Here is a 12715-nt window from a genome sequence, read left to right as displayed (position 1 = left end):
ATATGTCCAAACTACATCTGTGCTGATACAACACAGATAAAAGCCAAAATTGCTATACTGAGAGAAGGAAGACTGGCACAAAGGGATGTCTGATTCCAATTGCATGAAATGTCCAGAAGGTGAAAATCCATGGAGAAAGGAAGCAGATTGGTGGGTGCTAGAGGGTACAGGAGGGGAGAACAAGAGCCACAACTTAATGTACGAGGTTCCCTTTTAGGATGTTGAAATTGTTTTGGAACCAGATGAAGGTGATGGCTGCATAGCATTGTGAATATACTAAATGCCATGAAATCATTCACTTCTAAAACTTAATCCACAGTGATAGCCAAGGGGCAGGGGCAAGAGGGGCAGCAGTTTGCAAAGCCAATGAAAACTTCCAGGTGAGGGTGGTGGAGTGCTCTTCCTCTTGACTGTGGTAGTGAGGATCGTTGTTTAGTTGCTCGGTCGTGTTCAACAATTTATGACCCCATGGACCGTAGCCCATCAGGCTCCTCTGTCCATGGGATTTCCCAGGCAAGAATACTGGAGTGGGTTGCCATGTCCTTCTCCTGGGGATCTTCCCAATCCACGGATCAAACCTGCGTCTCCTATATCGGCAAAAATATTCTTTACCTCTGAGCCACCTGGGAAGCTGGTGGTAGTGATTATCAGATGTATGCACACGCATGCTCATACTTCAGTTGCATCTGACTCTTTGAGACCCTGTGACGGTAGCCCTCCAGGCTCCTCCGTCCATGGGATTCTCCAGGCAAGAATACTGGAGTGGATTGCCATGCCCTCCTCCAGGGGGTCTTCCCCACCCAGGGACTGAACCCACATCTCTTACATCTCCTGCTTTGGTAGGCAGGTTCTTTACCACTAGCGCCACCTGGGAAAACCATCAGTTGTATATATTTGTCATCAATAGGTATATTTAAAAGGGGTGCATTTTATACTCCAATAAAATTCATTTGTAGTGAATTCACTTAAATAAGAAACATTTCACAGTAAATAGTTGCAATAATGTTGAATTTTTTTTCTTTAAAAAAAAACACTTTTCCTAGTGTGGAGTTTCAGTTTGCATTTCATAATCTATAATATTCCTTTAAATAAAATTGTTGTTTAAATATTTAAATTTATGTAAAAAATTTAAATCAGGTATTGATTTTGCATATATTTTTGACAAAATGATATCACATTAGAATACGGTATTCTTCATCTGGTTTGATTTGAACATTTGCAAAACTTGTCCCCCAAAAAAACTTTCTTAAGTGAATTTCACATAAATTTTTTAAAAAAGGAAAAAATAAAAGCACCATCATCAATGACAACAGCAAAATTAAATCAGGCACCCAGCCATGAGCATGAAGGTAGTCCTATGATGATACCCATGGCACAATCCCCATTCATGACCCCGCCTCACAGGGGTTCACATTTGTCTTTCCACACCTCTGCAGCTTCTCAAAAACTGTAGAAGCTTTGCAGAGTCTGATTCTGAAAAATATGGCAATTTATATGCATATAACCCTGCTACACTCCTTGTCACTTCCAAGGGGCTCAAGGATGTAGGAAATTTGTCCTTAAAGAGGGAGCTAGAAAGGAAATGGAGAGGGTGTAGGTCCCAGAGAGAAGAGATACGTGTACACATGTAGCTGATTCACTTCATTGTACAGCAGAAACTAACACAACGCTGTAAAGCAACCATCAGATCAGATCAGATCAGATCAGTCGCTCAGTCGTGTCCGACTCTTTGCGACCCCATGAATGGCAGCACGCCAGGCCTCCCTGTCCAACACCAACTCCCGGAGTTCACTGAGACTCACGTCCATGGAGTCAGTGATGCCATCCAGCCATCTCATCCTCTGTTGTCCCCTTCTCCTCCTGCCCCCAATACCCCAATTTAAATAATTAATTAACATTCACCCTCCTCTCACCAAAGAAAAAAAAAGAAAGACAATTGACTAGGAAAAACAAACCAGGATCCTTACTTCAGTACAGAGGAGCTCAAGCTTGTGTTCAACCAAAAAAAAAAAAAAGTGAAACTTATTTGTAGTCTAAATATTCAGGGAAAGGCCAGTGGAAAGCTTTGCAGAAAGAAGATACTGCCAGGCTGGCAGCATCCTAGGACCCAACATTTATCATTTCTTGATAATTTACATTTCCAGCCTGCTTTATGATCATTTATGTGCTGCTTGAAACTGGATGTGACAGTGGGTGATTTATTATTTTAAGGAAGGAAAGAAAGGCACAAAAAGGTCAGTGAGACTTGCTGAAACCGTAGACTGAGAACCAGAACTCAGAACCCTAAGCAGCAAGGTTCTGGGCCCCATTTGCCTTTCAGCAGCCACGACCATCTGGGTGGTGATGTTTTTTGGAGCTGGCAGAGCTTTGTCACAGCACAGAACTTGGGGACACTAGATGCCCATGGGGATATCTCTTCCTTCTTATTTGCCAGCTTTCCCCTCAGCTGACCCATCCAGCAAACCGCTGTTGTTCAGTCACTCGGTCGTGTCTGACTCTTTGCGACCCCATGGACTGCAGCACGCCAGGCTTCCCTGTCCTTCACCATCTCCCGAATTTGCTCACACTGATGTCCATTGAGTTGATGATGCCATCCAACCATCTCATTCTCTGTTGCCCCCTTCTCTTCCTGTCCTCAGTCTTTCCTAGAATTAGGGTCTTTTCCAATGAGTCGGCAAACTGATACTAAGACAGTTCTTCAACACCTCTTCTGGCAAGTCAGGCTTCCACAGGGACTCCCCAGGCCCTGTGCCCTCTAGCCCATCCTGACTTCCTCCAGCTGATGGTACGCCCCCCTCTCTTGACTTGGAGAGTACTCACTCACCTCTGCACCACACACCTCTATTTGGCACCCTTCACACATGTCTGCCCATCTAGCCTCCTCCTGAAACCAGGAGAAACCCCATGGCACTCGCTATGGAACCAAGAACCTCATTAAATACTTGAGTAGCTGCTTCTCTCACATGACTGAAAAGCCATCGGAGTCTCAGCTCCAGCGAGCCCTCGAACAAGAGAAAGACAAAACAATCTTCCACCTCTGAAACAGACCTGACAGTTCAGCAGCCTTGATCCCCAACCCGCCTGTGATCAGCTCTACAACCCACCTGTGAGTGCAAATAAGACCTCCCCTTGGCTTCCCAAGAAGAAAAGGAAGTTTCTGATCTTTTAAACTATATCCAAATAGCTACCCCATGGACAGAGGAGCCTGGTGGGCTACAGTCCACAGGTCACAAGAGTTGGACCTGACTGAGCGACTAACACACACACATTATTTTCCTGTGTGTGGGTGCTTAGTCCTTCAGTTGTGTCCAACTCTTTTGCAACCCACAGGCTCCTCTGTCTGTGGGATTTTTAAGGCAAGAATACTGGAGCGGGTTGCCATTTCCTCTTCCCAAACCAGAGACCAAATCTGTATCTCCTGTGTCTCTGCATTGTAGTAGATTCTTTACTTGCCAAGCCATCAGGGAAGCCCCATTGTTTTCCGAGGGATACCAAAAAGAATGATTACCACCTGGGTGGCTGGAAACAACAGAAATTTTTTTTTTGCTTGCAGTCCTGGAGGCCAGAAGTCCAAAATGAAGGTGCCAGCAGGGTCGTGAGCTGACTAGAGATTCTGGAGAGATTCTTCTTTGCCCCTTCCTGGCATCTGATGATGCTGTCAGCAGCACTTAGCATCCCTTGGCTTTTAAATGCATCAGCCAGTGTCTGCCCCCGTCATCACATGACCTTCTCCCTGCATATCTGAGCACCCGCTTTCTCTTCTTATGAGGATCAGCCATTAGATACTCATATTCCGGCCCTGCTCCAGTATAACCTCATCATAACTAATTATAACGGCAAAAAATTCTATTTCCAAATAAGGTTACCTTCTGAGGCTGCAGGTGGACATGAACTGGGGTGGCAGGGGGGACACTATTCAACCCCATATAGAGGCAAAGGTAAGAGGAAGGAAAAATGTTTGGCGTTAGGATTGACAGCAAGGTTGTTCCAGTTTCTATAACTTCATTTCCAGGGCTAAGAGCCCCCCAGGAGGACCCCCTGAAATCCTGAGTGACATCCTTGCCTTGGCTGTATCGTCCCTCTGTCCTTTGCTGTCCAGATGAGTGACTGCCTTGGGTCGCTGGCTTCCTTTTCCATCCTGAAGGAATTTCCAGCCCCTGCCTTCCTCCCCACAGTGCTCAGTTTGCAGACAGGTATTAAATCAGATTTTCACCTGGTTCATTACATCTGGGTGATTCTGAGCTACTGGGATTTTCAATTTGAAAGAAAATATTTTGATGCAGCGATGCCCACAGGACAGCTCTAGGATGAGGACCCTTGGAGCATCCTGGGGAGCCGCAGAGTGTGGAGTGTGAACAGACACGCCCCTTAAAGCCCACCGCTGACTTGTTCCTTGGCCCATGGGGACATGTAGTTGTGTCTAAGAGTTATCATCAGAATTCTGGTGCTAAATAAGAAGCCTCAAAGGAAATGAAGCCATTCAAAATCTGTGTTGCCTCTCTCTGATTCGGTGCAGCTTGTTTTCATGCAAAGTTTACTAAGAGCGAAGAGGCAACACAGGGCCTTGTGTGCAAATCACAGACTTTACGGTATGATTCACAATGAGAGCCTTGACTGGCTGGCCCATGCTGTTCCAGAGGCTCCAGCTCTTTTTTACACTAATTGTCCTTAAGAGGATGGGCCACGGCATCTTTCATCCAGGGATTATTCTGGAGCAGACGCTCCCCACTGATGACATGATGAGGGACGTGCACAGGCGTCTTTTCCCAAGTCCCCCATCTTCTGATGACGCTGTCCTCAGTGTGATTCCCTCTTGTTCCTTACAGCTTTTAACAGACTTCCTGCCATAGTGCCTTGTGCCCAGAAGGGGTTTAGCAGATGGGGTACAATGAACAGAAGGAATAGGATGTGCTGGTGGGATTGTATCACAACCAGAAAACCATATTCAGCGCACCCTGTATTCAACAAACAGTAACAAGTGATGGGTTTCCAGCAGTGGAGAGGATGCTGAGAAAAGTGGGGTGTCACTGAGATGCAGGCTTCATCTCTCTCTCCTGTCTCTGGCCACCAACTCTTTCACAGTTTGTAGGGCCTCTCCTCCGGTGGTTCTGGGGGTGCCTACCAGAAGTGAATGCCTGGTGAGAGCCAGGAGAACAAGCCTCAAGCCCAGCTGCCAATGTGAGCAAGGCTAGATGAAAAAGAAGCTAAGCTATGCGGCCAAATAGATGGAGTCCAGACACAGGGCTCAAGGCAGATGCGAGGTAAGCCTGGAAGAACTTAAGAACTGCTCAAGAGCACACAGACCCCTGTTGTTATGGGTGGAGTGGGGCCCACCCCTTCCAAGTCATATGTTAGGTCCCAGCAACCAGTATCTCAGAATGTGACCTTATTCAGAGACAGGGTCTTTACAGAGGTAATCAAGTGATGTCACTGAAAAGTGAGTCATTCACTCAGTTGAGTCCAACTCTTGGAGATCCCATGGACTGTAGCCCACCAAGCTCCTCTGTCCATGGGATTCTCCAGGCACAGGAATGGGTTGCCATGCCCTCCTCCAGGGGACCTTCCTGATCCAGGGATCAAATCCGTATCTTCTTCATTGCAGGCAGAGCAGATTCTTTACCATCTGAGACACCAGGGTGGCACTAATCCAATATGACTGACATCCCTAAAAAACAGGAAATTTGGACACAGAAACGCACAGAGGGGAGATGATGTGAACAGACAGGAAGAAGACAGCCATCTACAAACCCAGCAGAGAAGCCTGGAGTACATCCTTCCCTTACAGCCCTCAGAAGGGACTAACCCTGCAGACACCTTGATATCAGAGACTGACCTCCAAAACTGTAGACTGATACTCTTCTGTTATTTAAGCCCCCAAGTCTGTGATACTCTTTTACATCAGTCCAGATAGATTAATACACCTGGGATGACTGTTCCCATGATTCCTGCTCCACTGTAAGGCATGTGAGGTGCTTAAAGGGCCTTTGAAAATGGGATCCATGCCCAAGAAGCCTCCAACACACCCTTTGGTGGTGATGTCTTCAGCCTCCATCAGTGATGCTAATTTCAACCACATTTTCTCTTAAGACATACAGTGCAGCAAAAACTGCCTGGCAATTTGGCAATATCAACCAAATTTTGTTAAGTGTGACTATTTTTTGATCCAGCAATTCCATGTCCAAGAATCCAGAGAATTTTCCCCAAAAAGTACTGACCCAAGGGCTCGAAGACATGTGTGTGCACGTTTCCTGCAGCCTTTTTTTTGTCCCTTGCTCACTTTTTCTTGCCTTTTATTTGCAATAATTCAAACACCCAGAAAAGTGGCAGGAATGAAAATAGTATATAGAATGCTCATGCACCATTTACCCCGAGTCTCTGACTGATAACATTTTGCTTCATTTGTTTTATCATCTTTAACTCTCTATGCCTCTCTCAACCCTTTGAACAAAGACTGCTTACATCATAGCCCTTTAATCCTAATTTCTTCTGTGTGTATTTCCTAAATGTAAGAATACTTACTGTCTTACATAATCACCACAGTTATCAATCTCCAGATGGAAACAGTATTTTTATCCAATCTGCTTAGTTCAGTTATATCAACTAACCCAAAAGTAACATCTGAGAAATTTTTCCTCCATTACAAAATCCAATCCAGCTCAGGTATTAGTTACTAGGATTCTTTAATTTCTTTCAATCTGTAATAGTCCCACAGCCATTCTTTGTCTTTTATGACATTGACACTTTTATGGAATGAATGTTTGTGTCCTCCTAAAATTCATTTGTTGAAATCCTGATCCCCAAGGTGATGGTATTAGGAAGGTGATTAGGTCATGAGGGTGGAGTGCTCATGAATAAGATTAGTGCCCTGATAAAGAGACTCTATCAGGTCAGAGCCTCCAGGAAACCAACAGGCTGGGGAGGCTGAGCTCACTTCCCAGTAGGGAACCATCAGCCTCTGGCAGGCATAAGCATAGGACACACCCAAAGCTGGGGAGCATCTGGAGAGGGACCCCTGAAAGAGGAAGGAAACAAGGACCCAAAATACCAAGCTGGGAGGAAAACCCCAGGAAAGCAGCATCTGCCTGCCTATGACATCTGGCGGCCAGGGCGCCTCTGTTGCAAACCTCAGTAGAAAGAATGATGCTTGGCAGGGGTCCTTGTAGAGGAATTGTACATAAATGGGTTTGATCTTCCTTTTAAATCCAGATAATGAAACATCTGTGTGGGAGGAGAGAGAGAGAAAGAAAGGGAGTGAGAGACAGTATGTTGGTTTCTGAAGCTGAAGTAACAGAAATTAGATGTTTAAATGCATTATTTAGAGTGACACAGTTAGGGGCAGAATGAAATACATGATGTAGCTGTTGGGATGGGGAAGAAGGGAGAGCTGAATTCCCCCCAGGCCCCACCCCATCTCTCTCAGTAGGAAGCCAGTAGATGGTGTTCAGAACTGATAAATCAGGAGAGAGCCAGGTCAGTGCTTTGTTGAGAGACATAGAGGAACCACCAGGAGATTGAAACACAGAAACGCTTCAAAGCAGTTCTGTTTGAAGCATTCAACTATGGTGAAGGGGGGCCAAGCAAAGCACTGTCCCTTTTCATTATATGGCCCCCTGTACTATTTGGTTTCCTAATCCTGTGTTTGAAACCCATTTTTATATAGCAAAGGAGATGGAGGGAGAGAGAGAGAGAGCAAGAGGAACCTCATTTACTGCTGGTGGAAATGCAAACTGGTTCAGCCACTTTGGAAGATAGTTTGATGGGTTCTTAAAAAATTAAATACAATATCACTATACAATTCAGCAATCATGTTCTTTGGTATTTACCCAGATGAGTGGAAAGCTTATGCCCACACAAAAACTGGCACACAGATGTTTATGGAAGCCTTATTAATAACTGCCAAAATTAGGAGGCAACCAAGATGTCCTGCAGAAGCTGAATGGATAAATAAATCATGGTATATCCAAGACATATACCTGGATATGTATACATGAAATGGAATATTACTCACTCCATGAATAATGGACAATGGAATATTATCCAGCACTAACAAGAAATGAGCTATGAAGCCATGAAAGACATAGAGAAATGTTAAATGCATGTTAGTACATGAAAGAAACCAATCTAAAAAGGCTAAATACTGTATGATTCCAACTCTATAACATTCTGGAAAAGTCAGGTAAAAAGTAGTTGTCAGAAGTTGGGTGTTGCGGGCGAATAGGAAGGAATGAGTAGGTACATCATAGCATATTTTTAAGGCAGTGAAAATATGGGAAATCTCTTTACCCTCCTGTCAATTTAGCTGCAAACTTAGAATTTCTCTTGAAGTCTTTAAAAATATTTTTAATGTATTATGCTGAAGATTCTAGGGATCAGGAATCAGACGGGGCACAATAGGAACAACTTTTTTCTGCTCCAGGATTTCTGGGACCTCTTCCGAGACACCTCAGAGTCTGGGTGTGATTTAATAACTGGGGACTGAAATCTTCTTGAGATATCTTCACTCATATGTCTCATTCAGTTCAGTTCAGTCGCTCAGTCACGTCTGACTTTTTGCAACCCCATGGACTGCAGCACACCAGGCCTCCCTGTCCATCACCAACTCCAGGAATCCACCCAAACTCATGTCCATCGAGTTGGTGATGCCATCCAGCCATCTCATCCTCTGTCATCCCCTTCTCCTCCTGCCCCCAATCCTTCCCAGCATCAGGGTCTTTTCCAATGAGTCAACTCTTCGCATGAGGTGGCCAAAGTACTGGAGTTTCAGCTTCAACATCAGTCCTTCCAGTGAACACCCAGGACTGATCTCCTTTAGGATGGACTGGTTGGATCTCCTTGCAGTCCAAGGGACTCTCAAGAGTCTTCTCCAACACCACAGTTCAAAAGCATCAATTCTTAGGCACTCAGCTTTCTTTATAGTCCAACTCTCACATCCATACATGACCACTGGAAAAACCATAGCCTTGACTAGATGGACCTTTGTTGACAAAGTAATGTCTCTGCTTTTCAATATGCTGTCTAGGTTGGTCATAACCTTCCTTCCAAGGAGTAAGTGTCTTTTAATTTCATGGCTGCAATCACCATCTGCAGTGATTTTGGAGCCCCAAAAATAAAGTCTGACACTATTTCCACTGTTTCCCCATCTATTTCCCATGAAGTGATGAGACCAGATGCCATGATCTTAGTTTTCTAAGTACATCACGAGAAACGCTGGGCTGGAAGATGCACAAGTTGGAATCAAGATTGCCAGGAGAAATATCAATAACCTCAGATATGCAGATGACACCACCCTTATGGCAGAAAGTGAAGAGGAACTAAAAAGCCTCTTGATGAAAGTGAAAGAGGAGAGTGAAAAAGTTGGCTTAAAACTCAACATTCAGAAAACTAAGATCATGGCATCTGGTCCCATCATTTCATGGCAAATAGGTGTAGAGATATTGTTTCAAGGTAATGGATGGCAGTTACATCTACAAAGCTGTATTAATACTTTACTCCAAGCAGGGGGCAAAAGTATTCAGTGAGTGAGTGGATAAATAAATGAATGAGTCAAATATGAACTAACAGCCAAGACATGGAAATAACCTCATTACTTGGAGTTGAGTGTTTTAATGTTATTCATTAAAATAGATTCTGTCTGTATTTGTGATATATGTGTGCTTGAAATTCACGGAGAAAATGAGCATTTTAATTACAAAGTGCTGAAATCATTAATAATTTAAAGATCATCATTCAGCATCCCTTTCTAAGTAAGCAAGTTCACTAGGCCCTTATAGCCAAATCAGACAAGTGCAAGGGCACAGCTAAAGGGCAGGTATACGAGGAGGGAGGAAGGGACTGGGCCAGTTGTCCCCCTGTGCGTGGACACAGAAGAGTTTAACCCACCATACCAAGCGTAAGAGGGTACTGTGGGAGAAGGGGAAGGACCAGGGGGTTCACAGGGCCTGTGACTCCCGGGGGCTCTCAGGGTCTACTAAGAGACCATGGCCACATCCCCTGGTCTAGACAGCCTCCCCCATTTTACTGTTGAGGGCAGCCTGCCTTCTCCACCTCGATTCCTTTGTCTGCTTTGCTTTGTCAACTCAGAGGAAGACTCCTCTCCTCAATCCCTGTTAACTAAATCAAACCCACCTGTTGGGACCCCATAAAATGCCACATTCCCCCAAGAAGCAAAAAGGCCCCCAATCCCCGAGCCGAGTGCTGACTTCATGCCTCTGGGCTCCCCTGTCCTCTATAGTCTCTGATAGGACAATGACCTTGTTCTCTTGTCTCTAAAGGATCATAAAGGCCCAGCATTCAAGCCTTACTTACTTGCTGAGTTGTCTCCATATTGGCTCCATCTCATCCACTCAGAGGCACCAGGAAGCACTCTGACTTGATGGTCTTCATGTCATCGAACTCGGGCCAGAGAGTGGGTGACTTGTTCAAGGCCACGTGATCAGTGTGAAATACAGGTGAATCCTGGGGAGCCCACTTAGTCCAGTGATGGCCAATCCCAAGGTCACCTGGAGTGAGGAGAGGTGGGTGGACACGCTGGGGAGGTCAGGCCGGTAACCCTACATGAGAGCTCCTGTTTGGGGTCTGGTGGCTCAATAGTTATATCTGCCCAGATAGAGACATGGACATTGCACTCCTTCCAAGAGCAGAATGAGCAATGAAATGAGGTCCACGAGGCCCTCTTGAGACCTCACAGAGACTGATTAGCCAAGGCAAAGCGCTCGCGACAGTTGTCAATTATAAAGCGGTTAGTTACACAGTACTTGCACCAAAAAAGTAAGTTTTCCCAATTTAAAAAACCACTTTAAAAACCACTAGTATGTAATCCACTATCATACTTATGAAAAACTAGACACATTCCATCTGTCCCTTCAAAGTAAAAGTAACATTTTTAAAATGCATATGAAAGAAAGAGCCATGTTATACAGACAGCTTCTGAATAAAGATAAATGGAAATGTTTTCATTATTACATGACTTTACTGCCCCAAATGAGATAATACATCATCCACTAAACTCTCCTATCTGTACACTTAAAACAGAATTTTCTAATCTGTTTAAAAGACTTACAAAAGAATATTTTGAATGGATTTTTGATTCCACAAGTTTTCAATTGCATAACTGGTAGATGTGATTTTTTTTTAATTTTTCACCATGGACAGGAATTCAATTTCTGGAATTTATTGTAAAATGGAATTTTTATAAATCTTTGCCAAACATCCATTAATGCCTTAAACATGACTTTTCCTTCTTCATGTGAAGGAAAGATGATGTAAATGATAAAGAGGTATCCTTCAACTATAAATGAAAATAGATTAACAAAGCTGGCTCTATGGTAAATTACATATAAATAAGACAAGATCGAATTTTTTAAAACTCATTGACAAATTTGCAGAAGTTATGGCTTAAGAGCAGAAAATTTAATTATACTATCTGCCACTGAGGGGGAAAAAAACTATTATGTACATGTAAGTTTTCTCTTTTTCCTAGAAGTATCTTAATGGAATTTTAAACATATGAGTCCATAATTTTTTCTTCTTCATTGCAATTTTTATTTTTCACTTTTTTAAACATTTACTAACATAACCATATAGACAAAGTTCAATAAAGGAAAACTTTCACTGTCAAAAAAAAAAATGAATCTCATGGTTTAGTAAGCAAAACCATTTGGATCTACCTATATTTGGGAAATCTCACTCTCAGCTACTACTGCTGCTAAGTCGTTTCAATCGTGTCCGACTCTGTGCAACCCCATAGATGGCAGTCCACCAGGCTCCCCCATCCCTGGGATTCTCCAGGCAAGAATACTGGAGTGGGCTGCCATTTCCTTCTCCAATGTATGAAAGTGAAAAGTGAAAGTGAAGTCACTCAGTCGTGTCCAACTCTTTGCAACCCTTTGTGACCCCATAGACTGCAGCCTACCAGGCTCCTCCATCCATGGGATTCTCCAGGCAAGAGTACTGGAGTGGGGTGCCATCGCCTTCTTCGCCCTCTCAGCTAAGACAACATTAAAATCCTTGTCAAAATAAACTGAACTTGGAATCTAGCCTTCAGATCACTGTATCACAACAAAGTAAACAAGATTTCTTTCATAAGGAATATTTGATTATATTACTATTTTTAGAAGTTCTTTTTGCCTTTTCATACTGTTCATGGGGTTCCTGAGGCAAGGATAATGAAGTGGTTTGCCATTCCCTTCTCCAGTGGACCACGTTTTGTCAGAACTCTCCACCATGACCCATCCGTCTTGGGTGGCCCTACATGGCATGGCTCATTGCTGCATTGAGTTACACAAGGCTGTGGACATGAGTCTGAGCAAACTCCAGGAGACAGTGAAGGACAGGGAAGCCTGCCATGCCCCAGTCCATGGACGCAGCTTAGCAACTGAACATCAATAAAGTTCTTAATGTACTCTAATGAGAGCAGAAAGAAATGGTCTAGAAAGTTTCACACCATTAATAAACAGGAATATGCTATTCTTAATATTACATATTTTGGCTCACTTTTAATTTCTATTTCATATATTTCACATACATGTATTGTCAGTGCCATCCAGGCAAAGCCACCAGAAATATACTTTGAATTTCTGGTAAACAAGTCATGTTTATTACTCATTGTGAGGAGAGAGACCATGCACTGTGGAGAACTGGGGGAGGTGGGATGGTCAGGAAGAGGGTGTTAGAAAGAACCACCTATAGGATTTGGGCTTTGATTTGGTGATCTGCA

Source organism: Bos javanicus, chromosome 20, assembly GCF_032452875.1.
Source record: "Bos javanicus breed banteng chromosome 20, ARS-OSU_banteng_1.0, whole genome shotgun sequence".
NCBI classification, from domain to species: domain Eukaryota; kingdom Metazoa; phylum Chordata; class Mammalia; order Artiodactyla; family Bovidae; genus Bos; species Bos javanicus.
Note: the sequence above shows the minus strand (reverse complement) of the source record.